The following is an 8,216-nucleotide window of genomic DNA, read 5'->3' on the forward strand; positions in this document are numbered from 1 at the left end:
CTTCTTTTTAAACATTTTTCTAAGTTTTTCTGGTTACTCACTTCTTCTTTTATAACATTTTTCTAAGTTTTCCTGGTTACTGATTTCTTCTTTTTAAACATTTTTCTAAGTTTTCCTGGTTACTGATTTCTTCTTTTTAAACATTTTTCTAAGTTTTCCTGGTTACTGATTTCTTCTTTTTAAACATTTTTCTAAGTTTTTCTGGTTACTCATTTCTTCTTTTTAAACATTTTTCGCAGTTTTTCTGGTTACTGATTTCTTCTTTTTAAACATTTTCCTAAGTTTTCCTGGTTACTGATTTCTTCTTTTTAAACATTTTTCTAAGTTTTCCTGGTTACTCATTTCTTCTTTTTGATCATTTTTCTAAGTTTTCCTGGTTACTGATTTCTTCGTTTTGAACATTTTTCTAAGTTTTCCTGGTTACTCACTTCTTCTTTTCAAACATTTTTCTTCGTTTTTCTGTTTACTCATTTAGCACTTTCAGGCACTTTCCCATCATTTCCTCGTTCCCGATTTCACCCTTTAAAACGCTTTCGGGCATTTCCCTAAGTTTTGCGGTTCACTCGTTTGGGACTCACTGACACCTTCTCTAGCTTCCCTGCTCACTTTTTTCGTACTGTTGAGAAAATTCGAACCCTTTCCTTAACTATGCCGGTTACTGACTTCACCGCTTCAGACCCTTGTCCCCGTAATGAAAGATACCATTTCCCACCGTGGGAAATGCACGAAAATCGGACTGAACACGGGGGAGGCTCCCCCCTCGAAGGCGAGACCGTCGGCAGAACCGCCGGGTCAAACCCGGCCGAGCTACCCGGCTTACAAGTCTCAAAGTCGGTATGAGCAGTCACGTCCACCCCCATTCCCTTTTGGACCACTTCCCACGGTTCCAAATGCATGAAAATCGGCCTGTACACGGGGGAGGCACCCGCCTCGAAGACGAGACCGTCGGCAGAACCGCCGGGTCAAACCCGGCTGAGCTACCCGGCTCGGAAGCGCCAAAGTCGGGTTGAGCAGTCACATTCACTCCCATCGACGTTTGGACCACTTCCCACGGTTCGAAATGCACGGAAATCGGCCTGTACACGGGGGAGGCACCCGCCTCGAAGAGGAGACTGTCGGCAGAACCGCCGGGTCAAACCCGGCTGTGCTAACCGGCTCGGAAGCGCCAAAGTCGGGTTGAGCAGTCACATTCACTCCCATCCCCTTTTGGGCAACTTCCCACGGTTGGAAATGCATGGAAATCGGACTGAACACGGGGGAGGCTCCCCCCTCGAAGGCGAGACCGTCGGCAGAACCGCAGGATCAAACCCGGCTGAGCTACCCGGCTTACAAGTCTCAAAGTCGGTATGAGCAGACACGTCCACCCCCATTCCCTTTTGGACCACTTCCCACGGTTCGAAATGCATGAAAATCGGCCTGTATACGGGGGAGGCACCCGCCTCGAAGACGAGACCGTCGGCAGACCCGCCGGGTCAAACCCGGCTGAGCTACCCGGCTCGGAAGCGCCAAAGTCGGGTTGAGCAGTCACATTCACTCCCATCCCCTTTTGGACCACTTCCCACGGTTCGAAATGCACGAAAATCGGCCTGTACACGGGGGAGGCACCCGCCTCGAAGACGAGACCGTCGGCAGAACCGCCGGAACAAACCCGGCTGAGCTACCCGGCTTACAAGTCTCAAAGTCGGTATGAGCAGACACGTCCACCCCCATTCCCTTTTGGACCACTTCCCACGGTTCGAAATGCATGAAAATCGGCCTGTATACGGGGGAGGCACCCGCCTCGAAGACGAGACCGTCGGCAGACCCGCCGGGTCAAACCCGGCTGAGCTACCCGGCTCGGAAGCGCCAAAGTCGGGTTGAGCAGTCACATTCACTCCCATCCCCTTTTGAACCTCTTCCCACCGTTGGAAATGCACGAAAATCGGCCTGTACACGGGGGAGGCTCCCCCCTCGAAGGCGAGACCGTCGGCAGAACCGCCGGGTCAAACCCGGCTGAGCTACCCGGCTTACAAGTCTCGAAGTCGGGTTGAGCAGTCACATTCACTCCCATCGACTTTTGGGCAACTTCCCACCGTTGCAAATGCATGAAAATCGGCCTGTACACGGGGGAGGCACCCGCCTCGAAGTCGAGACCGTCGGCAGAACCGCCGGGTCCAACCCGGCTGAGCTACCCGGCTTACAAGTCTCAAAGCCGGGTTGGGCAGTCACGTTCACCCCCATTCCCTTTTGGATCACTTCCCACGGTTCGAAATGCACGAAAACCGGCCTGTACACGGGGGAGGGTCCGCCCTCGAAGGCGAGACCGTCGGCAGAACCGCCGGGTCAAACCTGGCTGAGCTACCCGGCTTACAAGTCTCAAAGTCGGGTTGAGCAGTCACGTTCACTCCCATCGACTTTTAGACCACTTCCCACGGTTCGAAATGCACGAAAATCGGCCTGTACACGGGGGAGGCACCCGCCTCGAAGACGAGACCGTCGGCAGAACCGCCGGGTCAAACCCGGCCGAGCTACCCGGGTTAGAAGCCTCAGAGTCGGGTTGAGCAGTCACGTTCACTCCCATCGACTTTTAGACCACTTCCCACGGTTGGAAATGCACGAAAATCGGCCTGTACACGGGGGTGGCATCCGCCTCGAAGACGAGACCGTCGGCAGAACCGCCGGGTCAAACCCGGCTGAGCTACCCGGCTTACAAGTCTCAAAGTCGGGTTGAGCAGTCACATTCACTCCCATCGACTTTTGGGCAACTTCCCACGGTTCGAAATGCACAAGATTCGGCCTGAACACGGGGGACGCTCCCCCCTCGAAGGCGAGACCGTCGGCAGAACCGCCGGGTCAAACCCGGCTGAGCTACCCGGCTCGGAAGCGCCAAAGTCGGTATGAGCAGTCACGTTCACTCCCATCCCCTTTTGGACCGCTTCCCACGGTACGAAATGCATGAAAATCGGCCTGTACACGGGGGAGGCACCCGCCTCGAAGACGAGACCGTCGGCAGAACCGCCGGGTCAAACCCGGCTGAGCTACCCGGCTTACAAGTCTCAAAGTCGGGTTGAGCAGTCACATTCACTCCCATCGACTTTTGGGCAACTTCCCACGGTTCGAAATGCACAAAATTCGGCCTGAACACGGGGGACGCTCCCCCCTCGAAGGCGAGACCGTCGGCAGAACCGCCGGGTCAAACCCGGCTGAGCTACCCGGCTTAAAAGTCTCAAAGTCGGTATGAGCAGTCACATTCACCCCCATTCCCTTTTGGACCACTTCCCACGGTTGGAAATGCATGAAAATCGGCCTGGACACGGGGGAGGCTCCCCCCTCGATGACGAGACCGTCGGCAGAACCGCCGGAACAAACCCGGCTGAGCTACCCGGCTTACAAGTCTCAAAGTCGGTATGAGCAGACACGTCCACCCCCATTCCCTTTTGGACCACTTCCCACCGTTGGAAATGCACGAAAATCGGCCTGTACACGGGGGAGGCACCGGCCTCGAAGACGAGACCGTCGGCAGAACCGCCGGATCAAACCCGGCCGAGCTACCCGGGTTAGAAGCCTCAGAGTCGGGTTGAGCAGTCACATTCACTCCCATCCCCTTTTGAACCTCTTCCCACCGTTGGAAATGCACGAAAATCGGCCTGTACACGGGGGAGGCTCCCCCCTCGAAGGCGAGACCGTCGGCAGAACCGCCGGGTCAAACCCGGCTGAGCTACCCGGCTTAAAAGTCTCAAAGTCGGGTTGAGCAGTCACATTCACTCCCATCGACTTTTGGGCAACTTCCCACCGTTGCAAATGCATGAAAATCGGCCTGTACACGGGGGAGGCTCCGCCCTCGAAGGCGAGACCGACGGCAGAACCGCCGGGTCAAACCCGGCCGGGCTACCCGGGTTAGAAGCCTCAGAGTCGGGTTGAGCAGTCGCATTCACCCCCATCCCCTTTTGAACCTCTTCCCACCGTTGGAAATGCACGAAAATCGGCCTGTACACGGGGGAGGCACCGGCCTCGAAGACGAGACCGTCGGCAGAACCGCCGGATCAAACCCGGCCGAGCTACCCGGGTTAGAAGCCTCAGAGTCGGGTTGAGCAGTCACATTCACTCCCATCCCCTTTTGAACCTCTTCCCACCGTTGGAAATGCACGGAAATCGGCCTGTACACGGGGGAGGCTCCCCCCTCGAAGGCGAGACCGTCGGCAGAACCGCCGGGTCAAACCCGGCTGAGCTACCCGGCTTACAAGTCTCAAAGTCGGTATGAGCAGACACGTCCACCCCCATTCCCTTTTGGACCACTTCCCACCGTTGGAAATGCACGAAAATCGGCCTGTACACGGGGGAGGCACCGGCCTCGAAGACGAGACCGTCGGCAGAACCGCCGGATCAAACCCGGCCGAGCTACCCGGGTTAGAAGCCTCAGAGTCGGGTTGAGCAGTCACATTCACTCCCATCCCCTTTTGAACCTCTTCCCACCGTTGGAAATGCACGAAAATCGGCCTGTACACGGGGGAGGCTCCCCCCTCGAAGGCGAGACCGTCGGCAGAACCGCCGGGTCAAACCCGGCTGAGCTACCCGGCTTAAAAGTCTCAAAGTCGGGTTGAGCAGTCACATTCACTCCCATCGACTTTTGGGCAACTTCCCACCGTTGCAAATGCATGAAAATCGGCCTGTACACGGGGGAGGCTCCGCCCTCGAAGGCGAGACCGACGGCAGAACCGCCGGGTCAAACCCGGCCGGGCTACCCGGCTCGGAAGCGCCAAAGTCGGGTTGAGCAGTCACATTCACCCCCATCCCCTTTTGGGCCACTTCCCACGGTTCGAAATGCATGAAAATCGGCCTGTACACGGGGGACGCTCCCCCCTCGAAGGCGAGGCAGTCGGCAGAACCGCCGGGTCAAACCCGGCTGAGCTACCCGGGTTAGATGCCTCAAAGTCGGGTTGAGCAGTCACATTCACCCCCATCCCCTTTCGGCCCCCTTCCCACGGTTGGAAATGCATGAAAATCGGCCTGTACACGGTGGGCGCTCCCCCCTCGAAGGTGAGACCTTCGGCAGAACCGCCGGGTCAAATCCTGCCGAGCTACCCGCGTTAGAGGTCTCAATGTCGGCTTCAGCAGTCACATTCAATCCCATTCCCGTTTGGACCTCTTCCCGCCGATGGAAATGCACAAAATTCGGCCTGAACACGCGGGGCGCTCCCCCCTCGAAGGCGAGACCGTCGCCAGAACCGCCGGGTCAAATCCGGCTGAGCTACCCGCGTTACAGGTCTCAAAGTCGGGTTGAGCAGTCACGTTCACCCCCATCCCCTTTCGGACCCCTTCCCACGGTTGGAAATGCATGAAAATCGGCCTGTACACGGTGGGCGCTCCCCCCTCGAAGGTGAGACCTTCGGCAGAACCGCCGGGTCAAATCCGGCCGAGCTACCCGCGTTAGAGGTCTCAATGTCGGCTTCAGCAGTCACATTCAATCCCATTCCCGTTTGGACCTCTTCCCGCCGATGGAAATGCACAAAATTCGGCCTGAACACGCGGGACGCTCCCCCCTCGAAGGTGAGACCTTCGGCAGAACCGCCGGGTCAAATCCGGCCGAGCTACCCGCGTTAGAGGTCTCAATGTCGGCTTCAGCAGTCACATTCAATCCCATTCCCGTTTGGACCTCTTCCCGCCGATGGAAATGCACAAAATTCGGCCTGAACACGCGGGACGCTCCCCCCTCGAAGGCGAGACCGTCGCCAGAACCGCCGGGTCAAATCCGGCTGAGCTACCCGCGTTACAGGTCTCAAAGTCGGGTTGAGCAGTCACGTTCACCCCCATCCCCTTTCGGACCCCTTCCCACGGTTGGAAATGCATGAAAATCGGCCTGTACACGGTGGGCGCTCCCCCCTCGAAGGTGAGACCTTCGGCAGAACCGCCGGGTCAAATCCGGCCGAGCTACCCGCGTTAGAGGTCTCAATGTCGGCTTCAGCAGTCACATTCAATCCCATTCCCGTTTGGACCTCTTCCCGCCGATGGAAATGCACAAAATTCGGCCTGAACACGCGGGACGCTCCCCCCTCGAAGGTGAGACCTTCGGCAGAACCGCCGGGTCAAATCCGGCCGAGCTACCCGCGTTAGAGGTCTCAATGTCGGCTTCAGCAGTCACATTCAATCCCATTCCCGTTTGGACCTCTTCCCGCCGATGGAAATGCACAAAATTCGGCCTGAACACGCGGGACGCTCCCCCCTCGAAGGCGAGACCGTCGCCAGAACCGCCGGGTCAAATCCGGCTGAGCTACCCGCGTTAGAGGTCTCAAAGTCGGGTTGAGCAGTCACGTTCACCCCCATCCCCTTTCGGACCCCTTCCCACGGTTGGAAATGCATGAAAATCGGCCTGTACACGGTGGGCGCTCCCCCCTCGAAGCTGAGACCTTCGGCAGAACCGCCGGGTCAAATCCGGCCGAGCTACCCGCGTTAGAGGTCTCAATGTCGGCTTCAGCAGTCACATTCAATCCCATTCCCGTTTGGACCTCTTCCCGCCGATGGAAATGCACAAAACTCGGCCTGAACACGCGGGACGCTCCCCCCTCGAAGGTGAGACCTTCGGCAGAACCGCCGGGTCAAATCCGGCCGAGCTACCCGCGTTAGAGGTCTCAATGTCGGCTTCAGCAGTCACATTCAATCCCATTCCCGTTTGGACCTCTTCCCGCCGATGGAAATGCACAAAATTCGGCCTGAACACGCGGGACGCTCCCCCCTCGAAGGCGAGACCGTCGCCAGAACCGCCGGGTCAAATCCGGCCGAGCTACCCGCGTTAGAGGTCTCAATGTCGGCTTCAGCAGTCACATTCAATCCCATTCCCTTTTGGAACACTTCCCGCCGTTAACAATGCACGATATTCGGCCTGAACACGCGGGACGCTCCCCCCTCGAAGGTGAGACCTTCGGCAGAACCGCCGGGTCAAATCCTGCCGAGCTACCCGCGTTAGAGGTCTCAATGTCGGCTTCAGCAGTCACATTCAAATCCCATTCCCGTTTGGACCTCTTCCCGCCGATGGAAATGCACAAAATTCGGCCTGAACACGCGGGACGCTCCCCCCTCGAAGGCGAGACCGTCGCCAGAACCGCCGGGTCAAATCCGGCCGAGCTACCCGCGTTAGAGGTCTCAATGTCGGCTTCAGCAGTCACATTCAATCCCATTCACGTTTGGAACACTTCCCGCCGTTAACAATGCACGATATTCGGCCTGAACACGCGGGACGCTCCCCCCTCGAAGGTGAGACCTTCGGCAGAACCGCCGGGTCAAATCCTGCCGAGCTACCCGCGTTAGAGGTCTCAATGTCGGCTTCAGCAGTCACATTCAATCCCATTCCCGTTTGGACCTCTTCCCGCCGATGGAAATGCACAAAATTCGGCCTGAACACGCGGGGCGCTCCCCCCTCGAAGGCGAGACCGTCGCCAGAACCGCCGGGTCAAATCCGGCTGAGCTACCCGCGTTACAGGTCTCAAAGTCGGCTTCAGCAGTCACATTCAATCCCATTCCCTTTTGGAACACTTCCCGCCGTTAACAATGCACGATATTCGGACTGAACACGGGGGCCGGTCCGCCCTCGAAGTCAACACCGTCCGCAGAACCGCCGGGGCAAATCCGGCTGAGCTACCCCGCCCCCGAACACTCAAAGTCCCTCTGAAGCCTTGCATTCGCCTCCTTGGAAAATTGACGTCAAACATTACCAAAATCGGGGGCACGAGCACTAAAGCTAAGTCTCACCCTTTCCCTATCCCTAACCAGGAACCGAACGCCCACCCTCAGCCTCACACCAACGCCGGTGCCACTCCAGACAGACACACCCTTCAAAACCACACCCATCCGGCCATGCAACTCAAAAAGGGTCCAAATTCAGAAACACCCCCTTCAAAAGGCACTCCATCCTCGGCCACACCACCGGGACATGCTCCCCTCGGCGATAATTAAGCCCCCACCACTATTTGAAGCCAACCGCAGCCGCAACTCGAACGGAGAAATCAGTAACCAATTCAAAAATGCGCTTGGTTACTGATTTCTACTGAGCCGAAAAAATTCTAAGTGTCGGTGGTTACTGATTTATACCAACCCGAAAAAATTCTAAGTGTCAGTGGTTACTGATTTATACCAACCCGAAAATATTCTAAGTGTCAGTGGTTACTGATTTATACCAACCCGAAAAAATTCTAAGTGTCAGTGGTTACTGATTTATACCAAGTCGAAAAAATTCTAAGTGTCAG

Source organism: Chiloscyllium punctatum, unplaced genomic scaffold, assembly GCF_047496795.1.
Source record: "Chiloscyllium punctatum isolate Juve2018m unplaced genomic scaffold, sChiPun1.3 scaffold_796, whole genome shotgun sequence".
Taxonomy (NCBI): domain Eukaryota; kingdom Metazoa; phylum Chordata; class Chondrichthyes; order Orectolobiformes; family Hemiscylliidae; genus Chiloscyllium; species Chiloscyllium punctatum.